The 18,740-nt window shown below is 41.3% G+C and overlaps 1 protein-coding gene across 1 annotated transcript in view; it reads right to left on the reverse strand.

Moving 5' to 3' along the window:
- The window catches only part of SNTB1 (syntrophin beta 1), a 112,451-nt gene that overhangs the window by 22,189 nt on the left and 71,522 nt on the right, over nucleotides 1–18,740 (reverse strand). The gene's annotated exons all lie outside the window — the stretch shown is intronic.

Genomic DNA, 18,740 nt, shown 5'->3' on the forward strand with positions numbered 1-18,740 from the left:
CACGGCCAAGTGCCGGATCCTGCACTTTGGTCACAATGACTCCATGCAGTGCTACAGGCAGGGGACAGAGTGGCTGGAGAGCAGCCAGAGAGAAAGGGACCTGGGAGTTTGGATTGACAGGAAGCTGAACACGAGCCAGCAGTGTGCCCAGGTGGCCAAGAAGGCCAATGGCATCCTGGCCTGGATCAGGAACAGTGTGGTCAGCAGGACCAGGGAAGTGATTCTTCCCCTGTACTCAGCGCTGGTGAGGTCACACCTCAAGCACTGTGTCCAGTTCTGGGCCCCTCAGTTCAGGAAGGATACTGAGGTCCTGGAGCAGGTCTGGAGAAGAGCAACAAGGCTGGTGAAGGGACTTGAGCACAAGTCCTATGAGGAGAGGCTGAGGGAGCTGGGGTTGTTGAGCCTGGAGAAGAGAACGTTCAGGGAAGACCTCATCACTCTCTACAACTACCTGAAAGGAGGTTGTAGCCGGGTGGGGGTTGGTCTCTTCTCCCAGGCAACTATCCGTAAGACAAGAGGGCATGGTCTTAAGCTCTGCCAGGGAAAGTTTAGGTTGGACATTAGGAAGAAATTCTTTACAGAGAGGGTAATCAGGCATTGAAATGGGCTGCCCAGGGAGGTGGTGGATTCTCCTTCCCTGGAGGTTTTTAAGATGAGACTGGATGTGGCACTTAGTGCCATGGCCTAGTAACTGCAGCGGTAGTGGATCAAGGGTTGGACTTGATGATCTCGGAGGTCCCTTCCAACCCGGCTGATTCTATAATTCTGTGATTGTACTTCCCTTCAAAATGGAGCAGTTCCCTTTCTCCAGAAAGCCAGACTTGCCATGGGAAAAACTAAGAAGGAGAGCAGCATGGTTGTCTATCTTCAACTTAGTCCATGGAGCTGTTTTGCACATCAGGATCAGCCATAGAAGAAGAGGGGTCATACCTGTGAGTGGCTTTGTGTAGGAGGCACGACAACAGATGGGGAGCTTTGGAAGCTCTACCACATCTCCTATGTAACTGCTCAAGAATGGATATTGTTACTCTGTGGTTGAGAAAATGGGTATGTTCCAGAATAGCAAGAACAACCATAATCATTGCTATGACCTGCAGGTCATATATATGCTGTGCATATACTATGCTATATATATATATATGCTATAGTATATGCTGGAGTTCTGCTGTGAGCAGAGTTTTCTGTTCAGGTCAAGGTGAAGCATTTTTTGAGGGAGCTCATCACCATCACTGAGGCATAACAGTAATTGTACAGCAGCAGAATCCATGTACAGACACCATAGTTTCAACTCAGTGTCTCTGAAGAGACTATAATTTACAACTGAGTCTGACCTCTGCTGATCAAGTGGGTACCACAATAGAAAAAATGAGTAATAATTCCCATTACCTCAAAAGATACACACATGTCATCTTTCAATTCAGTAAAACTGTGTGGATTTCGGAACATCATCTCAAAACCACTTTTCAACAGCTTCCAATCAAATACTGGAGGTGGACTTTTGATTTGAAAGCAGTTTGCAGTTTTTAATGATGGCTGACACATGAAAAATGCAATTTGAAATTACTACAGTGTCTGTTTGGTGAAGGACAGGTAATCATCGATGTCTACATTAAAACTACAGTGACGGAAATCTGTCCCAGGAGATGTTCTGTGCCTTTCTCTATAAAATTGTCTTTCCTAATATTCCACCTCAGAAATAATGGTCCATCATGACTGGTACCTTTTGAAGACTGACAGATCTGACTACTTTACTCAAGGGTCATAATAAATCACAAGTGCTTGAAGAAAAATAGTAGGGGAGCAATACAGAGAGAACAAGATGTTTCATTCTCATTGTTATTACGCTGTCTGAAGAACAGTCCAGAATACTGTGTCATTTCAGTCTGTCATCGATCAGTATTCAGTAATACTGATAGACTTCAATGCAACTAATGACCTCAAGCAAATGAGTGAATTCACTACATGCCTGGCACAAAAACGTATTATCTTCAAAAACCACTGTTAGAATCTGTATGCTGTGCTTCATCAACTGGAATTTTGAACTTGCTGAGAAATATTTGGAAGACTTACTGAAAAAGCAAAAATTCAATTAGAATCCTTAATAATTTGGTTTAATTTTGATAAAAATGTGGAACAGCCACAGATGTCTGAAAAATCTGGTGAAAATCAGTTACAATTTGAAATTCAAATCTACTTATTTAGATGCTTAAGCTGAACTCTGCTCAGGAGAGGAGAGACTTTATTCCCAACATTTGCCTAGAGTGTTCTGTAAAACCTTCCCTGACAGAAATTCCCAGCTACTCTATCGTAGTCCTTGGCCAGTCTCACCATTAGGAAATTGTTGCCCATCCTAGAGCACACACCACTGTGGTCCTGGGGATACTGTGAGTTCAGGTATCATTACATGCTTTGGGAGACTAGCAGAAAACTGAAATCTGGGTTTTTTTTAGCTAAATGTAGTATTAAGATGGTCATTACTCTAACCCTGCCAAAGTAATTTCAGGAGAGCAATGGCCACAGAGGAAACAGACAACTGGGAAGAATGCAGGAGAGAAAGTTCAGAGCTAGAGGATAACTCCAGTTTGTCACTGGTCTGTGATTTGCTGGACAGTTGTCATCACTAACTATCTGGTACATGAAGAAACACACACACATACCTAATGTTGCAAAAATAACTGACAAGGCAGCTTTAATAGGAAACCACTATTACCAACTCTAGCCAGACAAAGCTCCCTTGGGGATGTCAAGTGGGGCTTGAAAATCCATCTGAGGTTTGCTTGGTATTTAAAATACATTTTTAATTCTTGCTGATACATCAAGCCTTTTTGCTTTGCTGACATGCCATAGTTTCAAGCTTTTCTCTGTGGCTAGGAACATATAATAAAAATGAGAGCTCAGCTTTCATAAAGCCTCATTATCTCAGAAGATGCAGTAGAAGAAATATCCCTGAAGTAAAAGCATTCAAGCTATGAGGTTTGCACCTACAGTCAGGATGTGAGCTGACACTTCTCAAGAGGCATCACTTTCCCAGATCTGATACTGTTTATATTATAAGACCTGACAAGATCACAGCCCAGGGATTTATGGCAACAACTCTTTCAATTAATCTACTATCTACAACAAAAAAAAAAGCAAATATTGAAGGACGTGTTAATAGGAACTATGAATAATCGACAGAGCCACATAAGGAAGACAAATAAAGAATCTTCTACTTGGCAGTTACCTATGCTGAGTTTTACATTAGCCACTCAGGACAAACGGATTTAGTACTGCGCCATGTTATGTCATCCAGATTACTAAAAAATACACAATTAGGGCCATCAATCTACAGATCCAAATCCTACAAATATCAGCAAATTACATGCTATAAGCTATGTAATTTTGAAAGCTAACGCTCTTTATCTGGTTCTAACTCTCAGTGTTTCATATTTTTTTAAGTAATTACAGCATTTAACTACTCACAGGAAATTCTACTGGGAACTGAACATTCTTCTAGAAGAAAAACTTCAGAGGAATAAAGTTAATTTCCAAACTTAGTATAACCAGATTGCATGCTACAGGTTATTTACCTGGGGCCAGGATGGGAAACTAAGATTTCAGATTTAAGAACTACTCCTGCAATACCTAACTTAATAAAATTAAGAACTTCCTGGTAACAGCAAATAGACTTTTAGATCTCTTAATAAACATATCACATATCCAAAGGGAAAGTATTTTTGGCACAAGAGACATACAATCTCACGAACCAACTGATTTGATCAATGGAAGTTTCTTTCCTTCTGTGGGCTAATAAATCACCCCAGCCAGCAAGTGCCAGGCATTTACAGGATGAACTGGCTGAGGATAACGCGAACATCACAGAGCTGCTATTACCTACAGGAAAGTGGAAACTCCAAGAAGAACAAATACGTGTGAATATTACCAAGTGACTGCACCTAATTCCACCTTTGGTGTTAGAAATGTACTTGCCCTGAAGTCTCTGGGAAATTTTACAAATTATTTCTCTCGGTTTTATTCCTAAGGTAGAGATAAATATTTATCTTTTCATTGAGATCTCTTTTGTAGTTTGTACTGGCTAAACATCTTATATATACTTGTATAAAAAATTTTAAGTAGTTCAGTTGAGTAACACTGCAAAAAGAAAATTAGAAACTGTATTTCAGTATGTGGTCATATGCTAATATTCACATAACCCATTTTAGAAGTATAGCAAATGGGATTGCACTGGATATCATACCAGCAGTTTCATACCAAAATTTCTGGATTTTTAAATAATATGTCCTCATTGGCTTTTTTATTTCCTTAGCCATATGGAAAACAGTCAGGCACAATTAACTATTTGTCAGAAAACAATCTATTAATTAACACCATTCTGCGTGAATAGGTTGAAAATCACGTTCCTTGCTTGCCAAAAAGCTTCCATTCCTGCCTCATGTTTGTGCTCTGAACTAAACATAGCTACAGATACATGGCTTGACACAACTGACCAAGGCAAGAAAGAACAACTGCTGCCACGGTTGTTCAGAACCAGCAGCCAGCAAGGTTTTCTAAAGATAGGTAGGGGGTCAGCAAGGCTTCACCTCTGCATCTCCTAAAATTCCCTACTGACAGATCCTTGATTGAACTGGGCAGAAATAGATGAAATCCCAATTAAGAAATTTAAATTTGTGGCAGATCTTGAAAGAGAAAAGAAAGGAAGGTGGAGGGGGGAAAAGGAAGTTACAGCATTTTTTAGGCTTAACCTTAAAAATATAGGATCTGACTTCAATTATATTTATATCCTTTCAATTCTACTGACGTCAATAGATTTACTCCTAAATTATGCCAGATGGAAATCAGGCTAGCTATTACCACATTTTCATGCATACAACTAGCATCCCTTCAAAAGCACCGTTTATTCAAAAGCACATCCCTCAGACAGCAGGGATGCTCGCATAACCCAGCTAACATCAGAGGAAGGGGCAGACAAGTGATGGGGCAGAGGAGTGATAGAAGGAGAAAAGAAAGAAGAGATCTGGAGCAAACTTCATTTGCTGCTATCTGCTCATGCACATAACCTTCACTGCTGCTGAATCCTGGGCACTACGCTGATAACCTCTGGGGCTGACACAAGGCAACATGGTTGTTATCTGCTTCCCTGGTAGAAAAGCAGCCTGAGATCTGTGTTACTTCTGAGACTGGTATTCTTACATTGCATTTCTTAGCAGAGCAGCTTGTAATGCTATTGTTCCCAAAACTGTGAACCCCTTTTCAGGTCCACACAGGGCTACAGGTGTGTAAGCACTATCAGTTAGTGTTTGTCTCCTTGTCACTGTTTTTCAGAACTGTTCACTCACTTGGATGTGATCCCGTACACACAACCCATTCCTTCTGCTTGTGTTTGCAAATATCCAAGTAGCTGTTTTAAGTTATTTGAAGGGGCTAGAAAATGAAGTTTTACTTGATGTGTCCAGGCTAATGGAAACTGATGAGGTACATGACCTTTGATGAGTGCTGACAGCCCCCTTTATCCAATCTGAAGGGCAAGAAGACAGAGAAGCTAAAGTTCCTCTCTTTGAGATCTCCTTGCAGCGGTGAAGAATTAATCTTACAGAGTTATGAAAAGTACTGTCCCACACTTCCTTTCTCCCAGGCTCTAACTCATCTTTCTGCACTCATCCACTTGGCTTATGTCCCACAAGAACAAAAATCACAGCAGAGACACATCGCCTGACATGTGGTTCCATGTCTCCTCTTTCCTCTCCTTGCCTACCCAGATGTTTATAGTTTGGAGCAGAGTCTGCTTCTATTGATACTATTTATGCTGCAATCTCACACCATGGCATTCCATGTTTGGCTATTTCCTAGGCATTCTTATACTAATGGAATTATTAATATTATATTATTAACCACAACATTCACCCCTGGATCAGTGATGCTCTCTTTCTTGTTTCAAACTCTTGCAACAACAAACAATCCAACAGCAAGTCAGCTTATCCTCAGTAGACAGCTTTCCCCAAACCCACAAAAACAGGGGGCATCCAGGCAAAAACATCACACAAAAGGTTCTCACGCTACTCCATGCAGCTATGCAACCCCTCTCCACACTTCTCTTTGCAATACTTCCAGCTTCTTCCATTTCTTCCAGTTGCCTTTGCCTTGTAAACACGTGCCTACAGTTTTGGGAAAGCAGATTTAAACCTCTGTTTTGAAATTTTACGTGGGAGAATGTTAATGCAGTCTTTAATCCTGTGATTCAGAGATCCAAAGAACATATCAATAATAAGCATTTTTTAAGTGGAATGAATACATGTGTGTGTTCAAACATGAAGTTTTAATGTATTCCCCAACCTGAAGAGACCAGTGCTGAATCTCCCAGGGTGAAAGAAGCCAGAGACAACACCATAAAACACTTCATAATAATGTACAAGCTTTTTATTTTACAAACCAATAGGTATGCTTTTATTCCCATAGCAGGTTTCTACTCAAAGTGAACCTTTTAGAGCCATTTCCATAAACATCACTGGCATTTCCAGCATGAAGTACAAAAAGCAGCTATAGCCACACTACATATCGGCAGCTACTCTGGCCAATGTCTGAAACTATTTTCAGCACAAGATCAACAAATGAATGTTTGCACAGCAACATTTGCTCAGCAGAAATGTATAAACAAAAGAAACTCCAACAATAACACGATGCGTTCACACAGTTTTGGGAATCTTCACTGTGATGTGTCGTTAGTGATTAAAACCCAGGTGCTTCCTTCCAGAAAGGCTACTGTTACTGTAAGAGCACCTGAAACTCAGGGAATCCAAATAACATCTGAGGAAAACCTTTGCTAAGTTCATTTGTCTTCAACAGCACCACACTGGAAGCAGAAGGCCCAAACTCCCATGTAGTCCTTCAGACATACGCCAAAAGAAACAGCCACTTTGGCTCCAGACCCCCTTTTTGTACCCTGACTGTTGAAAAGGCATGCTGTACAAGCCAATGTGCCCTTCTAAAGGAGAGAGTGGAAATCCCTTTACTTAAAAAAAGTGTGCCAGGGTATCCACCTAGGTCTCCAAGATGGTCCTCAACAATCCTGCAGTTGGAGCTGGTGAGAATGGCTGTGCTTTTGCTGAAGTTGCTGGAGCTGCTGACAAGACGGCTCACTGTAACAGTGTGACATCAATGTACTACCACCTTTAGCAATGACTCTTCTGATTCCCATCTCAAAAAAGTTTAACTTCTGTCGCTTGCTATACCTGTGACTCCATTGCTGTTGTCTGACTTTTCTGAAAAAAAGCTATTAGAAGAGAAAAATACTTCATGACACTATTAGACCAAAAAAAAAAAAAGTGATTTCATGGGCCCTTTCAGCAAGTACAGCTCTAAAATCAACCGCAGAGCCTTCTGTGGATCCTATTGAGTGGTTATTACCAAGGATGGTGTACCACACAGCTGTTAAAATTTCATTACTTCTGTGTGCCATGCAAGTGTTGGAAAAAACAGTATAATTCCAACAGGTTCTTCCAAGAGGTCAGGTATGACACGACAGTATCTGATTTCTTTAATCCCCTTGTATGTCTCTCAGAGAAGTCCTCAATGCCTCATGTGAGTGTGAGGCCACTTCACTAGTTTCACATCCACCCTCTTCAGATCACAGAAATGTTTCACGTTTAGGGAGCTCTACCAGGAACAATGCAAGGATGGGGCAGTTTCTCATACCTCTGAAGAACTTTGCTCTTCTAGAAGATTCTGTTTTGCATACTCATACCCACTGATCCCCCTTCTCACCCTGTCCCTTTCATCTGTTTCCTATCTTTCATCCAAAGTCTAATGTGAACACCAAAGACTGCATCTCTCTGTACTTTGGGGTTTTTTCCACTTGATTTCACTGGATTTTCTATCTGAAGCAGTAATGGTCTTTCAGCCTTATTGATCAGTTTTCATTGCACAAAGAGGAGGACACAAAATTGTGTGTGATCTGTAGAAATCAAATTTATTCTGTCTCTATTTCTCTGTCCCCTGCAACTGGTTGTTTAGGGCTTACCCTGAAATTGAAAATGTTGTTTTCTTATGTAGTAACTGACCAACTCTTCTTTCCTTTCCTAATCCTTTAAGTGAGGAAAACAGTCAGGAGAAGGATATTGTGGACGTTCGGTCTATGGTCTATCTCTCCATGAGGATAATTTCTGTCTCTCTCTAGATTTACAATTGTAAAATGAGGTCAAAATCCGGTCCTTCAAGAGAAATGTTACTTTTTGAAATTATCAGAAACAGTGACGCTGGTTGTTTGTGGTAATTCAACAACTGGTCTTAGCAATTTTACTTGCAAAGAAAGGAGAATTTTTCTAAACTGTTGCTAAATAAGGTATCACTAATAAAATAAAAAAATACCAATGTTCCCAAATTCCTTGCAATGCCATGATAGTCAACAGATCGTAAGCTCTGACAAGGTTAAATCTAATGTCATTCAAAGGCTGTTCCTTGAAGTAGATTCCCTTTAGGTAGTAGAATCATTGTCTTACTGTTTAAACATTCAGGCTTTCCTCTCTATTTCACAGTTCATAAAGCACCTTTATGGTGTTGAGGGTGGTTTTTTTCCAAACAGAGAGAAGGCAGTTTGTTTTTCCAGCTTTGATTAAATCCTACATCCCACAAGCAATGAACCTGGGATACTGTTCTACTGTTTTTAATTGTCTCCTTCTATTAAGATGCCAGCACTGTAAGTCTTTCCTGCAGCCCCAGCACAGTTTTGCTCTGTGCCTGGCACAAGCTCTGCCGGGTCTGAGGTTAATGTGTACACACTACAACTCATTAGCCGTGCATTGCTATCTGAGCCAAAAATCAACATGATTGATCCAACAATATGTTTGGGCTTGGGACTAAGACTCAAATGAGGTCTCACCAAAAGCAAAGGTCAGCAACTTGGCACAAATTTCGCTGTGAACAGAGAAAGCTTTTCTTCCAAACTATTCATCAGGGAAGGTACAAATGACAACTAATACAGGCCTCATTAAAAATGAGTAGAGGAAATCCCTTGGAGAAGGTAAGGAGGCTCCTTCACTATCAATTTTTTTTTCAGTCCTTTCCTAAAGCTTTTATTTATGTTACAGTAAAGACAATGTGGAGCTTAGAGGTAGCTGTGGGGTTTGGGGTTTAGAAGACTCATTAGACTAATTATCGTGATGTGCACTATCAATTACTGTCCATTTAAGCAGAGGGAATAATTCTGCAGGCAGAAATAAATCTTCAGAACTGAAGAATCTCGGAGAAGGAAATAAATGGATTTTTTTTTTTAATCAGTACTATTATTTCTTTTAGTTAAAACTCCATTGTCAAAACATTTCCCATCTTAAAATAACTAAAATAAAACAATCATTAGTTTAAGAGTGGGAGAGAGGAGAGGAATGATACATGAAACCTTTTCAATTGTGGATTTGTTTAAACTACAGTGATTGCAAGGATTTTACTCATAACTCAAGCACTTCTGCCACAGTCAGGCCCTGAAATCAGAACTTCAAAATATGCTATTTTACATATGGTATCAGCATGTTCTTTCTTCCCCAGTAACCAAGGGTGTTGAAAATGCTATTGATACAACAATTAGACTGTAAGAGAAATACCTCCCTGCAGTCTGCAGAGTTGCTGTGTTGCAATATAATTGTCTAATGGCACATTTTTGTAAGGGCTGTCATGGTATTATGGGTATAATTTTATTTTTACAGGATTTGATAATAAGGTAAAAGGCTGGTATTAATAGCCTTAGGAACTTATTACATAAACAGAAGTTGAGTATTAAAATTGAACTGGATTTGTAGAGGTTGCACTGAGTGAATGTCTTGCCAGGTTGAAAATCATAACGCATATAACTTTTCCTTCTTCACTATTTTTTTTAGCTCTCTTACTCTTCCAAAGGTCAATCCCTCTTTCCAACAGAGAACATGACTTCTCCTCAAGATATATTTAGAAAATCTGTTTATTTTTCTCTGTTAAAAGTTGTTCAGCAAAACAGCATACAAGACATATGCTGCTTCTGCTTGTACCAGCAGTGACACTCTGCTCTTCTGCAACACCCCTCGAACATTAATCAGTTCATCTGTCCTAAAAGCACTTGTGGGTAGAGACAGCACATCTCTGATTGCAAGCTGAGTGGGTGAGCAGGATGGGGCAATACTATGCAAAAAGATAGGGAAAAAACCCAAATGTTTCCCTCTAAATTAGAATATTTTTACTAAGAATAGCTCTATTCTTGCCAGAAGTTTTCCCTAGGGAATAGCTTAGGGACCTGGGGAAAGAATGGCTGCAGGGCAGAGAGAAGAGGCTTTTTTATGGCCTATTCTGCTGCTTTCTGATCTATTTATTCATGCCATTAATCAAAAAGCTGAAATGGGAGTATTGTTGTGCTAGAAAAAAACCAAAATGATGACTGGGGTGAGAGAAATTCATACTGGGCAAAGCCTGAAGGTCAACACACCCTAACGGGCCCCTCCATTCCCCTGAACGTGATTTTTAACTTCAGGAGACAAAACCAGCAAATGAGAACAAGGTAACTTTGAACAGAGAAAATGCAGCTTGATGGGAACGTAATGTTTGAAAAATCTAGGATTTTCTAACACAGACAATCCCTTTCCTTTCAAGCTTCTTACATGCAGCCTGTAGTCACAGAAATGCAGACAAATGGGCAAACAGACAGAGTGCAAGGGCACAGCTCTTGCAAAACTGTTTCCCAGCACCCCTCACATCGCACTGATATGTACTCAGGGTAGATCAGCCCCGGGAATGTAAGAGTAAGTCTGCCTGTTCCATACAAGTGAAGTGGGATGTAGGGGCTGAAGGGTGTCCACAGGGCTGTTCGGGTCAGTGCAGTCAATGGGGTCGAGGCTCAGGGCTTTCCTCTTGCTCAGACTGTGTTTGCCTTGCTCATTGTTTAGCTGAGTTTGCCCCAAAGCCTTTATAGAAGCCTCCTCGCCCTGGACAACCACTCCACAGCGTCTCCAAATGCCCACACCTTCCGCAACTTCATGCTGGTCTGCCTTCTCCCACCCTGCATCCCACAGCTGGGCAAGAACAGATGCTCCCCTTTTCTGCCCTGCCACTGCTGACACCTTACTTGCATCAGTGAGAGGAGGCAGAAACACACTGAGGCAGAAGCAGACCAGTTGTTTTGGTACTTAAGCGTCTGAAATAACTGGGAAGGGCACCCTCTGCTCCCCACTGACAGCAGGGCTGGATTTGGGTTCAGTAGAGGTCTCTGCTTCCTTATGCAACAAGTGTTTTTCTAAGGGGATCATGTTGCATTTAAATCACATTTGAAAACAAAGAAGCATCACTGTCTCCAATTTCTTCACTGTCTTTCTTGCAATGTTTTCTGTCAGAGGCTGAGAGAAAAAAGGAAGCCTTTTCCTGGCTCTGAAGGAAGGGGATCAAAGCCTTCCTTCACATCATACCTATACCTTTGCTGCTTTTTTTCCAACTGAACTTTACCGCAAATATGTTCAAACACAGACTTTCAAACCTGTGAAGCCCCAAAAGGTGAGCTGACCCAACATGTGAGCACAGGTACATGTGCCAGAGCGGGAGCCACATCTCTGGGCTCAGAATTCCTCCTGATGCAGGAAGGGAGAAGTTAAATAAAGCTTCAGGGCGGGATCACTATAAAAAGGAACTTTCTTATCATTCCTGGGGTTCATAGGAATAGCGATAGCAATACACTATATTTTATGGAAAAAGTTAAGTCAGCCATAAGGATGGTTAGATTAAAACTGAGGCAGAGGGAGTATGGGAAGGGTATGTTTATCTCTGCTGGGATACAACCAGAACTAATGCAGCCCTCATGGGAAGGGCAAGAGGACAGGGCCCAGTTTAAACTGCAGCTCAGCTTTGCAAGAATAATCTCGTACCTGAAGGCTACCACAGGCACAGGAGTGCTCACTTGCTATTTAACTGTGCTCCATAATTATCTAATAGAGGGGTTTTCCTTCACTGTAACAGCCAACTGTACTGCAGAAATACAGACTTTCGAGTTTACGTCTTTCATGCATTTACCATCATTTTCCTATAATTCTTCATTATTTACTTATTCTTCTTTCCAATCCCCCTGCAGCACGTCCACCTGACTTAATTTTATGATTTGCTTGTCAGTCACTGGCATGGGAAAAAACAGCATGTGTATTATGGATAAAGACTGGCAAAGCCTTTAAAACAGTACAGTGAATGAAAAGGCTGTTTTCAGCCTGAGCTTTCTTTAATGTAGCCATTTACTGAAGGCACCTAAAGCCGAGAAAAGAACGATGTCACTGCTGATAAAAGTGGCCTGTGGAGGAGCCTCGCTGAAGCTGGAAGAGGAAATTACTCTTCATGCTATTTCAGGTTTACGTCTTTCCTAAGAACAGGCTGATCGTTATCCCAGATAATGAGACTGTTAATGTAATTAAGAGCTCTGTTCTGGTGTTTTACAAAACAAACAAATAAGTTCTGGTATGAAAGGCTGCAAGGTTAAGTGACATGGGAAAAAAGCAGGATTCTTCACTTGGACGTAGGTGCTCCACAGCAAGTCATTAGCTGCTACTTAAAGGTGCGATTTCTAATTTAGGACACAATTTTCCAATTTGAGGTAGGTATAATCTCCAAAAGGTCAGATTAATTTTAAGATTATGACCAGATATATATTATCAATACGAGAAATTGCATCCTTCTCTAACTACTGAAAACAGGAGGCCAGGGCCAAATTGCCTTGCTCTTCTTCCTGAGCATTATAGGTGGGTAATACTTCCAAACCTGCCCAGATCATTAGTAAAGAAAACAGGGATTTATAGAAAAGAGGAAAAAAAATCCCTGTAGAGACTAGACATTTCAAAGAAGACCACATTACAGGAATGTGTAATTTACTTGCAAATAAGTTCGTCACTTCAGTAATAAGTTTTTGACCATATACCCAAGTTTCTAGCAGGCTATTTATCTGGTTAAATTATACATTGATTTGTACTGGGTTAAGAACAGTACAACCCAGAGCTTGCTGCAATCTCAGCCTAAACATGCACAGGTATTTTCCAGGCCCAGAAAAAAGACCTGGGGATTAGCATAACTTGGATTTTATTCCCAAAAATGCTGCTGTTTCAGATTGTGCAGCCTGATGAGGCAGCCACCCCACAGGAAGAGTTACATGCTGCCTAATGAAGCAGCAGTTTCCCGATCCCCTCCTCCGGGCCGCAGGTTCTCACGACTTGTCTTGCACTGGGATCTGCCTTTGTCATAAAATCTGCAGAAAGCTAATGGTGTCCCTCCGAAAGTAAGGAGTTTTCTACCAGCACTGCTGGTAGAATGATGGAAGAGCTGAGAGTGCTAAGGGGAACCAGCTACAACCACAGACATGGCTGTGCCATGTTTTTTAAAATGCTGCCTAGCAGATGCTCTGCTTCAAGAGAAGGTGGCTGAAGTCAGATATAAATAAATAAAATCAGATAAAGTCAGATTCATAATGTTACATAATGGCAAAATATTTTAACTATGTGGTGGGCTGGTGGTTTTCTCATGCAAAGACATTTTAAACTCACTTTTACAATTTGGAAATTATATAAAACTTTAAAACTGAAGATCTTCTCCACTTCTTTGAAAAGTCATTTGTCTGTGATGAGAATAACAATGCAGCTCTGTTGCTGTCTACTTATTTTGCTAACCAGTGAACATGCTTCTAAAGAAAATGGTAAAACAGAAACATTTTCACTTCACACTGGGGAAAAAAACCAACCTCAAATACACTTCCATGTCATTTGCCTAAATCTTGTTTGGACAGCTTGCACGTCTCACAATATTTCTGTTATCACTAACTCCTCTGAATTAGAGTGAGAGCAGGAAGATAAATATAATACTGCAACATACAGCTCCATACTGAAGAAGATCACTCTGCTGTGATGTGCCTCACGCTTCAGTGCTAACACAATGATATGGTTATCTAAGGTTTGAGGAGACGGAACAGCCTGTAATACATTAGCACACTTTTCATTTTGGAGATAGTGTCAGGAGCTGAAAAACAACTCCAATTCAACGTGCTGCTTTGCTTATTTCTCCTCCAATATCAGGTCTTTTCTTACCTCTAAAACCCACATCAGATTTGAGGGAGCAGCAACACGCTTGCCCTGCCCAGGCAGAACAACATGAACAGGAACCAAGTGCTGGGGTTAAGACCTAAAGAGAAAAGCCCATAAGAGCCTTTTTTTCTGTAGCTTTGAAAATTAACATTCTGGAAGACAACTTGCAGCATTTCCTATTTTTAAGTTTCTCAAATGAGCTTTCAGATCATTTTTAAAAGTCCACTGCTTGTAAGACATTTGACCTCCAGAGAAGAAAAGAGTCTCTGCAGAAGCACTTTCTCCTTCTTCTAAACCTACATTTAAAGTCTCACTGGCTCAGAGAGGACAGGGAGAGATGCACAGCTCAGTGTTTCATTTAGTTTGTTTTTTTTTTTTAACTGATCCAGCTTGAAGCTGGAGCCTGGCTACAGCTTCAGCTGCCCCTGAAGCCAGTAATGCTTTTGCTTGTGTGGCTGACTGCTGAATTGGTAAAAGCTACCTTTGCAAAACCCCCTTTGCCAGAACACCTTTTTGTGTTTGCATTAAAGAGGCAAAAATTTAGATAAGGCTTTTGCCAATGATATCTTGGTCTACTGGAGCAGATGTTAGAGAAGGATAAAATAAACTACAATTTCCTCAGTGTTTTAGCTCTCCTCAGAATTCGCTCCTCGTGAAGGAACTCAGTGGAAGGATAAGCATAAGGGGAAAAGTAGCAATTCCTGTTTCAGCTCCTCTCTAAGTCATAAGATGTATAGAAGTATTTAAAAAAGGGGGAAAGAAAGCTGCAGAAGACATTTCTACAAGGGTTGAAAGCATTTCTGGAAAGAAGAGGAACAATGAACATACACATGGAAAAGTTCCTCAATCTTGATGACATTACTAACTTGCTTTTTTTAAATTTAGGTGTTAAATGTATCTTTATAGAGAGCAGTAAAAAAAGAGCCTGGAAATATTAAAACCCACATGTAACTGTTCCCTCATGCTTTGCACAACTGTTAATTGCACAGGTCTTGCTGAAATGAAAAGATAAATACAGAAAATACAGGGTGATGAGGAGTGCAGACACTACATTACAAACCAGTACTTGATATTTCTATTAGTTACAAGAGAAGTTTGAGGATGGTGGTGACTAATACAACTCCCTAATCCTTGGTCAGCTTTAGAAACCCTCCTCATAAGGTCAAGGTCAGGACAAGGTTGCTTCCTTAATAAAAAGAGGGAATATGGCATCTCTAATGATTGCTTCTGGCTGTTTTTCTCCTTATCTATAAGAAGGCCACAGTGAGCATTTGCTTTCTTAAAGTCATGCAGAGCTCTTCGCTTTACCTGCAGACGGATCCTCGCTGCCCACCCCAGGGCACAGCCAGGGACCTGAAAGTGGATCTGCAAGATGGATGTTTCAGGCTGAAGACCACAAATTTAGGGCTGCCTTCACAGGGAAGTTCAGTTAAGGTGGTAGAATCCTGTTAGCATTCAATTACTTAGTACCTTAGATAACCTACTATTTATTTTAATGTTACCCACTGAGGGAGGCTCCCCTAATGAATCTATTTTTGTAGTATCATGAAGGTTGAAGTTTAAAGCTAAGTTTAGAGCAGAGTCATATAAAAAATGTCAAACCAGGAAATAGCTTAATGAAAGCAGAGAGTAATCACAGCAAATTACAGTGAAATATCTATGGGATTACATTTTGCATTCCCCAAACAAGCAGAGGAATTCATCTCACTTACAGTCGTTCCATTTTGCTGAGAATTCACTGTAAGGATATGCTATGTCAGTAACATAATATGATGCCATAATAACTGTCTTAAAAGTTGCAGTCTAAGATGCTTTTTTGACCCTGCGGGGAGCCCATGCTGGAGCAGGCTCGTCGCAGGACCATTGGCCTCATGGAGAGAGAAGCCCACCCTGAGGCAGGTTTCCTGGCAGGACTTGAGACCCCACAAAGGATTCACACTGGAGCAGTTTGTGAAGAACTGCAGCCCATGGGAAGGACTCATGTTGGAGAAGATCATGGGGAACTGTCTCCTTGGGGAGGGAGGAGCGGCTGAGGTCACTTGGTCTGTTCAGCCTGGAGAAGAGGAGGCTGAGGGGAGACCTCACTGCAGTTACAACTTCCTCGTGAGGGGAAGAGGAGGAGCAGGCACTGATCTCTTCTCTGTGGTGACCAGTGACAGGACCTGAGGGAATGGCCTGAAGTTGTGTCAAGGTAAGTTTAGGATGGATATTAGAAAAAGGTTCTTTACCCAGAGGGTGGTTGGGCACTGGAACAGGCTCCCCAGGGAAGTGGTCACAGCACCAAGCCTGAAAGAGTTCTAGAAGTGCCTGGATGATACTTTCAGGCACATGGTGTGACTCTCAGGGATGGTCCTGTGCAGGGCCAAGAGCTGGACTCTGTGATTCTTGTGGATTCCTTCCAACTCAGCATATTCTGTGATTTTGTGACCCCATGCTGGAGCAGGGGAGGAGTGTGAGGAGTCCTGCCCCTGAGGAGGAAGGAGCAGAATAGACAATGTGTAATGAAATGACCACAACCCCCATTCCCATCCCCCAGTGCCACAGGGAGGGGAGAAAGGTAGAGAAAACTGCACGTCTGGGAAGAAGGGCTGGGCAGGGGGAAGGTGTTTTTTAAGTTTTGTTTTTATTTTCTCATTAGCCTTTTCTGGCTTGTTTGGTAATAAATTCAATTAATTTCTCCCCAAGTCAAGTCTGGTTTGACCATGATGGCAAGCAGTGAGTGATTTCTCCCTGACCTTATTTCAACTCATGAGCCTTCCTTTTATTTTCTCTCTCCTATTCAGCTGAAGAGGGGGAATGGCAGAGCGGCTTTGGTGGGCACCTGGTGTCCCACCAGGGTCAACCAACCGCACTGGTATTCACAGTGTGCTCCCACAAATCACTGCAGAATTTAATCCCTCTCTGCTGACAAACCCAGGTTTCACACAAGGAGCATCTGCAGTCAGCACATCATCTAGCTGCCTTGAACACCTCCTCTGAAACAGTATATAAAGAGTTTTCACATATACAGGATATGCACCTTCTTCTCCCACCCTGCAGGTTATCGCTCTTTCATGCAGGCTTTCCAGCCCACAGTCCAGTTGTAGCACTAACAAGAGAAAAGGAATTTCACATTGCTTTTTACCATATGTAGGAATTTTCTCTACTTTTCAACAGGTGTCCAACATGAGAGAAGGGTGGGAACTTTTGACCTCACTCCACTACTACTGCACAGCTCTTCAGGGTTTTTAGTGAGAAAACATGTTGGATTTTTAGTAACAATGTCACTGCAAATCTCTCAAGGCTAATTTTTGGTGACAGTCACTGTAAATGCACTGGAACATACACAGAGCCACAGCATGACCCTAATAAAGGCAAACCAAGTTTCACCATTAAATTTCATCAAGACCTTGAAATGGTCTATAATGAGTAACATGAAATAAGATTTCAGTCCACAAAATAAAAAAAAAAAAAAAGCAGAAAAAAGCATGTGAATGGGATATTGTGTATTAACAGTAAGAAGAGGAAATTCATAAACCAGAAGCATGACATGTGTCCATTTAAGATGATATGTGAAAATTATATTTACAAGATCTACATGACCTGCTACAAAGCAGTTACCCTTTCAGAGGAGAGGCTTTTGCAACAGGAAAAGCCTCTTATATTCAGCTTTTCATAAGTTTATAGAAATACAAAAGGGAAAACAAGATTAAAGATTCCACGGCTGTACAGTTTAATACTGTTAAAATTTACTTACCAATTCTTTGATGCTTTAACACCAAATTATTTCCCCAAGCTTTTACATTTTTTATAGCACAAAGCCACAGAGTTGTGTTGTTATCCCTACTCTGCAAGCCTGGAGGGAAGGACAGGAAAACATACAAAATGTGCCTGAAAAGTTTTGTAATCTTTGTGTCACTGCAAGTGGCGTGGACTGACCCGTGTTTTGCTAACAATTAATGGTGTGCCTTCTTAAAGGACACTAGATAGAAATATGGTATGGGAGTCTGTGGCTCCCATATTTTCATCTACAAAATCCAAAACGAAGTTAAAACATAAAATAATTTTTTTCAGGGCAATTACAGTCAGTTTTCCACATCTGTCCTGGATGCATGGGTTGAAAGGGCAGTGTGTACATAGTGGCCATTTTTCCACACACTCCAGTTGGAGAGGCACAGATGTTCTGAACAGCTGCCCAGGCAGTAGCTGGATGGGAATTATTTCTAGGCACAATTCTAACACTGTTACTGAAGTAAATCCACACTTATCAGTTGGTACAGTGCCTAAAACAAATTCTGAGACTACTGATTTAAAACCAGATCATTTCATACTGATGCATTCAGTGGGTGGTCATTCCACAGCCCAACAGATCCCAAACTACTTTTGAACTGAATGCCAGGTTTCCCCTGTGGCGTAAAACATTTTGATACTCAGACTTTGCAAGATGGGTGAAAGTTGCCATTGCAAGCTCAGCCTTCTACAACGCTCAGCTCAAACGCAGGATTGCAATTAAAGAACAAGCTCCTAGGCTTAATGGGGACACCACCGCCTGCTTCAGACCATGCCCAGCTCCTGCAGCCAGGCACAGCAGAGAGGTAGACCATGGACCAAGTAAGTGGGTACTTCCCAAGCTGGGAGCAGGAAGGTGACAACTCATACATCATGGGACTCATAACAGCAGGTGAGCTTGGGGTTGGTCAGTTTTTG

Source organism: Pipra filicauda, unplaced genomic scaffold, assembly GCF_003945595.2.
Source record: "Pipra filicauda isolate LSUMZ 115617 unplaced genomic scaffold, ASM394559v2 scaffold25_size4600443_pilon, whole genome shotgun sequence".
In the NCBI taxonomy this organism is placed as follows: domain Eukaryota; kingdom Metazoa; phylum Chordata; class Aves; order Passeriformes; family Pipridae; genus Pipra; species Pipra filicauda.